Raw genomic sequence first — 12,362 nt, 5'->3', positions numbered from 1 at the left:
CCTTTCGAGGAGGGGGCCACCTGTGGCGAGGAGCTCCTCCTCGAGGGCGGTCTGCCTCCACACGGCCCTCCTGGCCCAGAAGCAGCAGACAGAGTGAGAGGGGGAGGGAGCACACCAGCACAGCTCGGCTTGGCGGGAGCAGGCATAGGTGCGCCTCTCCCCGAATCGGAGGGAAAAAACTCCTTGCCATATCCCGCAACGTCTATAGACTCGGTGGGGAATTCTACACGCCCCACCATACCTACAATTAACGCGGCCAGTGACTCCATAAAATTGAGCAACAACGACGCCTCTAGTTACGGGGAACACAAAATAAAAATTGACATTGAGATCCATCCGGTGGTGGCCAGGGAGGACTTAGCCAGTCCCCCACCCAGCATGGGAAACCTGAAAACTGTTTGGTCAGGAGATTGCTCTTACTCAACAATTGAGGATTCAGAAAGTGACAGCTCCATAAACCACGATCCAATGCCCCCTTTAACAACCTTACAGGCAGCACCACTGGGGGCCACTGAGAAGGACCCTTCATTCAAAACTAACAAACCGTCACCTAAAAACTTAATCCCAACGAAGGCCAAACACTCGCCTAAGAAGGAAGAAAGAACAAAACCAGGCAAAACTAAACCTCTTACGTGCAGACAACCAACAAACAACTTGCAGTCTGGTCCAGCAAATCGGAATAAAGAGGCCCAGAAGCCATCAGTGGGCACCCTTGATAAATTTGTCAGTAAACAAGGGAAAAAGGATTTCACAGGGAAAAGTGAGATTTCTGATGCAGAACTTCTGGAAGGGACTCTAGAAGAAAATGATCACATTGATTCCCCCGCCATTCCAATGAGACTAAACTTCATCATAAACTCTCCCAACCCAAATGTTTCGAGCCCTCAAATACTTACTAATAAAAGATGGCATTTTGGGAAGCCTCCAGCATCAATGGACTTGGAACTTAACACTCCAGTAAACTACTCACAGTACTCTGCACCAATGCACAGCCTTAATAAGCTAAATACGCCTAATGAAAATCGGCCACATGATGGGGTGCTAGAACCAACAGCTCTACCTAGCAAGACACTAATCCCTTGTCCAACACTCAAGAAACTGGACCCATCAAACTCAAAATCTGAGAGACCTACAACGCAACTTTTGTCCTCAAAACTTACGCAGGTTATCCCACACTAGGAACATTTGACGCTGACCAAAACGCCAATGACCAGCCGATTGCAAGAAGTTCAAACTGCGAATCATCCCACGCCAAGTACACCGCCAAAGAACAGGAGACAAAGAAACACCAAACAAAAAACCAGATCTACTGATGATAATGTCAGCTATCACTATAGCCCTAGCTCCGTTCACCAAACTGTACGAATCACTCAGCGACTCTGTAAAGGACCAAGTAACATTGGCAGCTTCTGCGCAAACAAAATTAACCTTTTTAGAAGGATTCATTACTTTTAAAATAGAAAAAAGAAAGATCACCAAAGAAGTCAGTACACAAACAAGGGACCAACAACACCTGGAAACAAAATCTGTACAATCCCAAGTCGATTTCCCACCAGAGAAAATATTCCACTTCAAAGCAGGAACCACTGACAAAAAAAGCAACTCTTGTTCGGCTGTATCAGCCAAGAGTTCCCGAACGACTGTGACGCCAGACAAGCGGAACTCAAGACTTTCTCTTTTAAGCCTCACATCAGAGTCGAAAAACAAAATCCACAAAGGCCAAACCCACGGAAACCAAACCACTCTCAACTTCTTAACACTGCTACCGAGTAAGACAAAGGCAGCCAATGGCTGCATAATTAACGATAAAGACCTAGAGCTCAGAATTTCTGCTGATGGTCCATCCACATCTTCAGCACTAGCCACGAAGCCAAAGACCGGGATAACTCCGCAGCCCAAATTGGCAACAGATCATGCCAAGGCCTCGCAAAAACCTTCACTTTCAACAAAACTAAAGTACATTAAAATTCCAACGAAATCATTGAAACAGAACACAACTCAAAACAACCACGTCAAATTGAACAGCAACAGATCTCTCTCTCCCACTGAAAGCGATCTAATGGAAAACGCCCTGGAACTCTCTTCTCAATGGCTGGCCAAAGACCCAAAATCTGATAACAACTGCCAATCTAAAAGAAAAACTGTCTCCTTTGATAGGAATCAGGATAATGACACACCTCCTAAATAAATCTCCTAGAGCCTAAAACTACACCATTCCATGTGGTTGAAGACTCGAAACGAAAGACCTCCCCTTGGTCAAAACAAAGACACGCTTCTAGCATCAAACAACGAAACGAACCTAACAACCAGAAAAATAATCACACTCCAAACAGGTGGAAATCCAGAGCTATCACGCAACCAAAAAGAGAATCCAGAGACCACTATCAAAAAAGGGAACTCAACTGGACGACGACGCCAAAGTATTCTGATAGAGAATGGAAACGTACTCGTCTAACGAGACTCAATAGAACAACTGACACTCACTCTTTTTTTCATGAAACCCAGTTACAAATCAAAGAGCAACCAGGTTCTAAATAGATCCGTAATAATGGACCTATTTCATCAAGTTTCGTCTCTCAGATCAATAACATCAGACCATCTCGATGTCATTGAATTTTCGAGTCCTCACTCTATAGACAGTGTATACATACACATATATTCATCAAGCACGAGACGAAAGCTCAAGGCCGAGTCTAGAGCCCTTAGAGACCTAGGTTACTACCTGGAAGAAATAAGCAGTGGCAAGGAGAACTCTCGCCATGGATCAAAAGTGAGAGATCACATACCAAGCAAGGAACACGTTCCCACCGATAAGACAGAAAGCTCCGCAAGATCTCGAGCATCACATTACGCACCCCTTAAAACATACTCAGGAGTCAGAGCACACGATTCGGATGAAAGGAGGCCGCCCAAGAGTCACTCGGACGGTCCTATGCGTCAACAAGTGCCACATTACACATCTCATAAAACTCATCCTGAAACCAGAACATGGGACACGGACGAAAGGAGGCCACTTGGCATCCACTATGGAAAGGAATCTGTTAGGGATGAGAGAAGAGTTGCCAGCTACAAGAACAGACTCAACTCACCAGATAAAACATCCAGATCTCAACAATGGCACAAAAGCCCTGCAAACAACACAAAGACTCGACAAAATGTAAAACTAAGCAACATGGATCCAGAACGTTTACCGAAGGGTCCTCTGCTGAATCGGAAGTCAACAATCGATCAAGAGCCCCCTAGAAGGAGAATAACTGAATTTCATAATTACTCGCGACATCACCACAAAGACAATGAAAAAACCAGATGGGCCTGGATCCCGGAAAGACTTTCAATAGAAAAAGAGAATAGCCACGAACAACCGCAACAGGAGAAGACGAAGAGCCTAGAAGATCACTCGACACTCCAACCAATCTTATAATGGGCTCGTGGAACACAAGAGGCTTCACCCCTCTGACATCCAAATCTGACATGAATTTGGGATCATTCGATCTTCTCTGCTTACAGGAGACGTGGCTCCTCAAGAAGCCAACAATTGACGGTTTCGAAATTGACTTTTCACCAGCAATACAAGGTATAACAGGAAGGCCCAGTTCAGGGCTCTTGACAGCTGTCAGAGCCTGCAGTGGTCTACAAATCAAACAGACACTGTTAAGCAGCTCCTTCATCTTAGCTTCTTTGGTTTCCGGGCAGCCGACTGCAGCAGGCGAATACCTGGACAAGCCTACATCATACTTAGTGATAAACATATATTGGAATCCAAAAGCTCTGAATGAAGCAACTCTGCTGGCAAACATTGGACAAACGATAGAGATGTGTTTAAACACGATGGCCATCGATCACATCATAATTTGCGGGGCCTTAAACCTGACCCTAGCAAACATTGGCCACAACATAAAAAAGGGTGACACAAATCTTGGATCGGTAACTCAAGAACTTCCAACAATTCGAGAATCCGATCAGAGAGGCAAGAGTTGGGAGACACTTATGGACAAACTTGACCTTCATAACCTCCAATATCTGACTTCTCCTACACCCAACCCCATCCCTACTTGGGAGCAAGGAACCCTCAAAGCCTTCTTGGACCACATATACGTATCCAGAAATCTGCTCTCAAAGACAACTGCATTCGAAGTGATAAGAACAAATAACAGTGACCACAACCTTTTGAAGGCTACATGGTCAGCCCCAGAACCAAAACCGGAGAAAAAAAGAAAGAATATGACTCTGTCAATTGATATCAATGGTGCAGGGACAAGACTAAGACTTACCAGTGAGGCAATAAGAGCAATTACAAAGAACTATGAAAGATCAATCGGCGAATCAGTGGGGTCATTAACATCTTATTATTACCCCTTACTGATCCCTTATCAACAACAAAGAAAACCTCAAGCGTTTACAAAAAATCCCCAGCACACGAGTAACAAGCAACTGGTGGAAAAAAGAAGAGAAATGAGAAGAATTCTGCGTAAAGCAAAATCTTGCCCTTCACTACAAACAGCTGAGGCAGCAACATTCGCAAAAAAGTCTTACAAAAATTGGGTAAAATCCCATCGTGCCATACTATATCAAGAGCACTCGGAGAACATGCTAAGGACTCTAAGTGGGAAGTTAGCTATAGCTTTTTGGGCTCTGATTGACCCGAAAGGAAACAACTCCAGGGATGCTTTAGCTAACTCAATTGGAGAGAAGCATTGGATCTCTTTCTCCTCAAACATGTTTGCCCCTCTAAAGGGCAACACTCACGAACTTCCATGGACCCAAAAAGACTGATGGGACACAGAATGTGATGAAACCGAAAGTTGTAAGAAAATCCGGAAACTGATTTCTGGACCGGATGGAATCTCCAATGCAGACCTAAAAAACAACACAGAATCATGGGGACCCCTAATAGCACGAATATTCCAACAATGCGCTGACACCTGCTCTATCCCGAAATCTTGGAAAACAGCAAACGTTGTCCCAATTTTCAAGAAAGGTGACAAAGGGAATCCATCAAACTATCGACCAATCGCCTTATTGGACACTATTGGGAAACTATTTGGCGCCTTCCTTTTGGATAAATTCAAGATATGGGCAGTTACCTCTGAAGCTCACGACGATTTCCAAACAGGCTTTGTAAAAAACATTGGAACAATGGCCAACATAATGCTATTAAGTATACTCAAAGCAAAGGTTTTAGAGGGATGTCCAAAGATACATCTGGCATTCATAGATCTCTCGCATGCCTTTTACACAGTCAACAGAGACAGGCTCTGGAGTAAACTGACGACCTGGAAGTGTCCTCCATCAATCCTGAATCCAATTATCGAGCTGTACTCTGGAACCTCTATGAGGGTTAGACTTAATGGCCTCGGTCAACTTTCAGAGGAAATCAGCACCCACAGAGGGGTGAAGCAAGGGTGCCCATTGGCCCCCGCACTGTACAACGCATTTATTGGAGATTACCAAAACTGGGACCCCACAGTTAGAACATTTCCACCGAACATTGGAGATGAGACTGTTGGCAGACTACTCTATGCTGACGATATTCTAATATTGGATCAAACTCCCATAGGTCTACAACGCAAACTCAACTCACTCTCAGAATACCTTCAGGCCAACGATCTGATTCTAATTCAACAAAAACAAAAATAATGACATTGGAAAAAACAACAACACGAAAAGAAAAATCGAAATGGTCTTAAGCAGGAGAAGACTGGAAAAAATAAAATCATTCAGATACCTGGGAGTCACGATCAATTCAAACCGTTTCGAAATCCCTATGCAGGAATCCATGATCGCAAAAACAAAACTTATGATTACACGAGCACGAATCATGGAAAAAAAATTCGGAAAATTCTCCTTGAAACCAGCCCTGAATTTTAACATAGCAAAAGCAGGGCCTGCTATTACTTACGGTGCAGAGGCGATGCCTATGATACCAGAGAGAATCTGGACGAAACTGGAAGGCCTATTTTGAAGGAAACTTTTGGCACTCCCTCAATCAACACCAATGGCGTCAATTCGTAGAGAAATCAACGTTCTATCATTAAGGGGACGAGTCAAACTGAATACCTTGATGTTGCATCGGAAAATCAGACTATCCTCTGAGAAGATCTTTAAGGTCCTAAACAAAGAGCTAAACAAAGGCACCAACACCATTCTTTCTACATGGGAACAAAGAAACACAGAAACACTTGACGAAATAGGAAGCTCTTGGGAAGACCTGGAAGTCAATCCAAACAAAACTTCCAAAAAATTCAAGGAAATGGACTGGATCCAAACATTAGAAGACGCCTCGAAATATAAATTGGCCTTGGACTTACCGGCAAATCGTCAAAAACAAAACGACCCTATGAACTACTTGTTAAAAGGTCCCAGCAAGCAAATCAGAAACACATACCTAAGGGCTAGGTTGAACCTTCTACACACTAAAGAAATTCTATTCATCAGAGGTTTTGCCTCTAACAACCTGTGTAGATTTTGCAACAAAACAGGTACAGTCGAAACTGTGAGACACCTTCTACTGTTATGCCCTGAACTGTCCTCTAAAAGAATGACCCACATGGGACACCTCCTTAAAAACAGATGGTGCAGGGAAGAAGACTATTGGTGGAACATTTTGATGTCGGGTGACAACACCAAAACAGTAATAGCAGTCGGACAATTCTTTCAGAACATAAACTTGGCAAGAGAGGAAACAATCTGAAAACAACTTAGGAAAGCAAATCATAGCAAGGATAACAAAGGGCACCAAAGGATCAAATGGTAGAACATGTTTTACCCCTTTTGTAAAAAATGTGGAAAAAAAACAGTTTAATCAAATAAAAAGAAATAAAATAAAATAGAGACACCTTCCCGGCAGCTTCTAATCTTCCTTCACTATTTATGCCATGCTATGTGCAGCTTTCCCCTTCTTTACAGTCTATTCTATCCATACTTGAGCACGTTTGCATTCTCTGAGGCAGCTAATGTGAGTTCTCTGCCTATTCTGGATTACATGTATCTTTCACATACAGTCCTACATTAATTCTGCAGGCTGCATATTTTTCCCGGATGCTATTTGATAAAAGTATCTTGTTTCTATACTAGAAGAGAAGTTACCCCTTCTTATATTGCTAATGTGGGCCTTCAAATGTTTACTTGTTTATCATTCTGCTTGAAGCAGGAATGGAGAGGGCAGGGGATTTAGAAGGTGTAAACATGCTTGTATTAAATGCTGCACGGCAGCATAAGTATGTTATCACAGAAAATAAGGCTTCTAGGCAATACTGAGTGTTCCCACACAGATGCCTCTCATAAGCCAGGTGAGACGCACACAGGCTATCAGAAAACTAATGCATTTCTTTGTCAAAACTCATTGGCACCACGCAAGGATGTCTTATTGCCCATGCCTGTTCATACTTATCAAAATGCATCACTCTTGTTGGCCATTCGGACCCTTCTTATCAGTCCCATATATATATCTGACTTTAAAATTCACAACTGGGCTGTTCTACCATGGAACTCACTCATTTTGTATGTAAAGCACCTTATTTAAAAAAAAAATACATGCAATGTATAAGACGCAGTCACTCGAGCATTTTCAAGATCACTGAACTAGCCTAACAATTACATCAGCTGTTAGCCTGTCTCTTTTTCCATACAGCTTTGCAAGGCAGGGTCATTTGCCGGGCAGTGTTTATCTCAAAACTGTCTTTGCACATTCCTTTCTTGACAAATCACTGCTCACTATCGTGGGCCATAAAGCAAGCATGTTTCATTTCTCTTGTACCGGCTGCTTCTGATGTCAAAAATAAAACCCCACAATCTTTTAAATCACTACCTGCAACCTCATACACACATTTTAACAAAAACAGCTTATAATACATATTTTATTCTTTTGAATTTAAGCGCACATGCGCCCTCGATTACATTTCACTAAGCTCTGTCTTTGTTTTTAAAAATCTTTCAATCATTTCTTATATTTTATACACTTCAGGCTCACAGTTCCTGGTTCTAGCCGGACCTCCCCTGCACCTCACAGTTAAAACATTGGCACATGTTGCATTCCTTTTCGCTCAGCGCGCTTAACACACAAGATCATTACCTCTATATAAATCACTATAACTCAGCTATTTTAATGTGAAAATCTATCGTTCTTAGTATGATTTATCAGTTATCTTGCCTGCTACAAGGAAATTACAAATTTAACTCCATAGTTGCAGGTTCGAATTTTTTGTGTTGGTTAAAGTGCACCAGCTTTTCGCACTTTTCACAGGCTGTTAAACTCTTTTGGGGTAAAATCACCACGAATTTGTGTGCCTTAAACCATAATATCTGTCCACATATCATAATGTAATTTTTCTCAATTTCAAACCTTGCCTTGACGCCAATTTTTTATTTAGCTTAAAATATCATTTCTTATACTAGTTCAATGTTTCTACAGTGCACACAGACAGTTATGCCATAAAATAAATCACATGAACAGCCGCAACATACAACACTTAGACACACAACATAACATAACGTGACAAAGTTCAGACACAATCTGGTCGCCTGCATGCGAGCCCCTCATGAATATTTTACTCTTGTTATTGATTTTTAAATGCAGTTAATGTTTTTGGTTTGTTCCCAAATCTGGACTGCCATTATTCTTTTTCCACATGTCCCTGTCTCGATCGGCTAGGGCAGTTGCAGTCTGCCTCATCCCTAAATTATAGAAATGTTTCTGGTTTTTTTTCTCACTCACCTCTCCCACCGTTTATTTTTCTAACCCTCGCAATCACCGCCTTCTTCAGTTTTTCGTCTGGTCAGCTGCCCGTAGATATGGTAAGGGATAAAACGGGTCCCTTCAAGCCCCGACTGCAGTCTCAATTACACTACCATTGTCTACGGGGAGCTTCACAGTCTACTCAGCCCGAAATGGTGAAGGACTCATGATATTGCCGAAGACCTAGAGTTACTTTGTGTCAACGGCCATTAGGTGTCTTATTTCAATCAATAGTTGATGGTCAAGAACCATCCTCTGCTACCAAGTGTACTGAGGGGCGAAATTACACTGACGGGCCCATGGATCAGTGCGCACCCTCTGGTACCTATAAGACAAGATAGCTGCACCTAGAGGAGGTTGGGGTGCAGGATTCACATACTCCAACACAATTCAATAAGGACAACTCAAGGATTTGGCAAAGAGACTGTTAAGTTCATAAAGGTTTATTTCATGCCACTGCTGGAGTGCACACCTATCTGCTGTGGTCAAGTTCTCCGACTCAACCACACCCAGCATCACACAGAGCTCCTTTTTATAGCAAAATGTGAAGGAGCAATCTGCTCCCACCTTTTCTGCACAGTTTTAAGCAACTTCATTGTTAAACAATTGCTCATTGGGCAATTATTTTTAATTGAACTAACCCTTCAGAATGAAATATGCTCTCGCATGCATGTCTGTCTTTTCCTCCGGTGTTCCATTCAATTTATAGTTTATGCAGCTGGACTCTTCAGATAAGGTTTCAGACAAGGCCTAATTAAAAGTCTAGGTTCTGCCCATTTGTCAAGTTTCTGAAAACATGGTGTCCTTGACTGTCTCAACCTTAAAATGACCTCATTTTACATACTTTGAGCACTACTCAGTTTCTTCTCATTTTTGCCACATTTTGATTACAATCATTTTCATTAAAGGCATTTAGCCAGAACGATGTTCTGCCTGTGTACAGAAAATCTTATTGTCCATTCTGTGCCTTGCCACCTTACCACACCATGATAATGACATTTTTGACATTATAACCAGGATGCTTTTTGCCAACATGTATATACTAACATTATGAATACCATTTTCACATAATTACACACCACATTTGTTCATACAAATTTCTCTGCGTAGGTTTAAGTGGGGGAGTGGCCCTCCAGTTCATTCAGCTGTTGATTCAATATATTTTTAATTCGAGTCCTCCAGTACAGACAAGTTCTTATTAAGTTGGATACATCAATTATCAAGAGTTCAATGTGGACCTGGAGAACAAGAATATTGCCATGTTTACAGGATTCAAGCAAGGAGAATGGGAGCCTGCACACGATGGTAGTGCTGAGTATTCTTCCATGCCTGTAAAGGTGACAGGAGACATAGTAACAGAAGTAGGAGACGAAGAGGAATGGGAATCAGAAGTTGAGCAGGTTGAACAGGTTGCATCCGCCCCACCTCCCACTCCAGTAGCAGCGACAGAGAGTATACCATGTATTCATAGGAAGCTCTGCGGTTCTTGCATGGCCATAGTAAGTAGCAGGTGAGAGATGGTGGAAGGGCCATTAAAAGCATGTGAAACTCATGTTCCGTTGCTCCAGAAGGCTCTGTTAAAGGCCTATTATGTCACATGGTCACACATGGACCTGAATAATTTGATGAAGAGACTCCCTTTGCTCACTACAGGGGCTGGGAAGTGGATTTATGGATTAGAGAAACACACCACCAGTGTCATGTTGGCCATAGGGGATATGAAAAGTTTATTAACAGCTCTGATGGGGAAACTGACAGACAAACTTTGGAGAAGAGCACGGTATCCAGGAGTTCAGTTGGATTCAAATGCTTATGATGGAGCAGTTTTTAATAATTGCAGAGCACAGGTATGGGGGCCCTGCAGATTATGTATCCCGATACGCCTGATATATATCCGATTCTAGCCAAAACAACAAAGTTGGACGATGATCCTTTTGCACACATTCATTCAATTCAGGAGATGTGGAGGGTAGGAACAGGAGAAGCATGGGTTAAGAATGTGGCCATCTTTTACCACATGATAAAGAAGGGACTCCCCAAAGAAGTCCACCACAATCTAGAAAAAGTGGTAGGGATGGAGTCCAAGAGTTGGCCAGACATTCAGGCACATATTGTGCATTTTTGTAAAAGGAGGCAAGAAAATGAAAAGGAGAGCATCGAACAGGCACAAAAGGCAGAGGCCAAGATTGTCCAGAAAAAAGCTAGTGAAAATCAGTTTGGAAGGGGCAGTGATTGCCAATTCCATGGAAGGGCAGGAGGGACCATTGGGGCAACAGGAACATGTTGAATCTGGGATGACAAAGGATTGGATGGACGGGTCCAAGGCAAATCAGAGGGTTTCCGAGAGGTAGCAGAGGATTTTCACCAGGAAGTGGATCATTTGGTGGGATCAGAAGAATAGCACCCCATTTTAATGGGCATATGGGAAATAACTATGGAGGTTTCTTTGGGATTCATTATTGATCATGCGGTAGGATGGGACACATGTCACACGGTTGTCAAAACAGGTCACATTACTTCAATGTGGGAGCTCAGCAAATGTTGTCCCCGTCCCTGCCATATGGCCCAGGCTCTTTGCAATCACAGCATTTATGGGTTGAACAGAACCCAGCGACTGGGGCTGCACAGAACTATGAGATTCCACCAACTTTGCCAGAACAGGCACTGGTGCAGACATTAGAGAAATATTATTTACCCCAAGGAATGGTTACTCATAACACTGGAGCAACTGTTTTTGGAGGGAGTACTTTTTTGCTCGCTGGTGCTAATATGTACCAGGAGTAGGTGTCAGACCTTACCGTCCTTGGTCATTGTGGTCTTCCTGGTAGCTGAAGTCTGGGGTGACGGGTGCCATCTTTCCTACCAAGATGGCACTCTACTTATCCACCCAGAAGCCGATCGAGTGCTCTAGTCTTTCGAGCACTCTCACTCTGGCAGTTTGAATCCATGGTTATTTATTGCACGCCACTCAGCGGTGCACCACAAATCAATGCTCGGTATTCTTTGTACCTTGTTCAGCGCTTCGAGTTTCTCTCTCTGTTCCTTTCAGCCCCCCATTCTTACCTTGTCTTTCTGGTTCCTCCTCTGTTTTTGTCTCTCCCCACCACTCTTCCTTAGCTGTTCTCTTGCTGTTATTCCATGGTTTCCAGACCTCTCATTCTGCCATCCTTTCATCTGTTATTCTATGGATGCCGGACCTTTCACACTGCAATCCTATCATCTGTTAGTCCGTGGATCATTACTCCTGCTATGACTTGCAGGTTTTTTCCTCCCTTTGCGGGTTTTTTCCCTGCCTTGGAAGTTCCTCCAGAGGTCAGCATTACGTGAGCAAACACTTACCAGGCAGGGTGGCATCTGGCAAGGCTCGCCCTTATCTACATGAGTCCCACACAAAACAGAAAACACATCAAGGGAAGGATCTCAGTAAGTCCTCTCAAAGAAGCCACAGGTGAGCCATACCAGTGAATGTGCTGAGTCTGACAGTAGGACAGCCCACAGGAATCTCTGCTGTGTGTAGGCCTGTCTGTTACCACTGATCTGGAAGAGGAACCCCGTATAGGGGTGTAGGTAGGTGACCAGACATTTTCATTCATGGTCAGTATGGGGGCCGCAAAATCTTGCATTAAGG

Source organism: Ambystoma mexicanum, chromosome 4p, assembly GCF_040938575.1.
Source record: "Ambystoma mexicanum isolate Mex_15411 chromosome 4p, UKY_AmexF1_1, whole genome shotgun sequence".
NCBI classification, from domain to species: domain Eukaryota; kingdom Metazoa; phylum Chordata; class Amphibia; order Caudata; family Ambystomatidae; genus Ambystoma; species Ambystoma mexicanum.
This window is presented reverse-complemented; position numbering follows the sequence as displayed.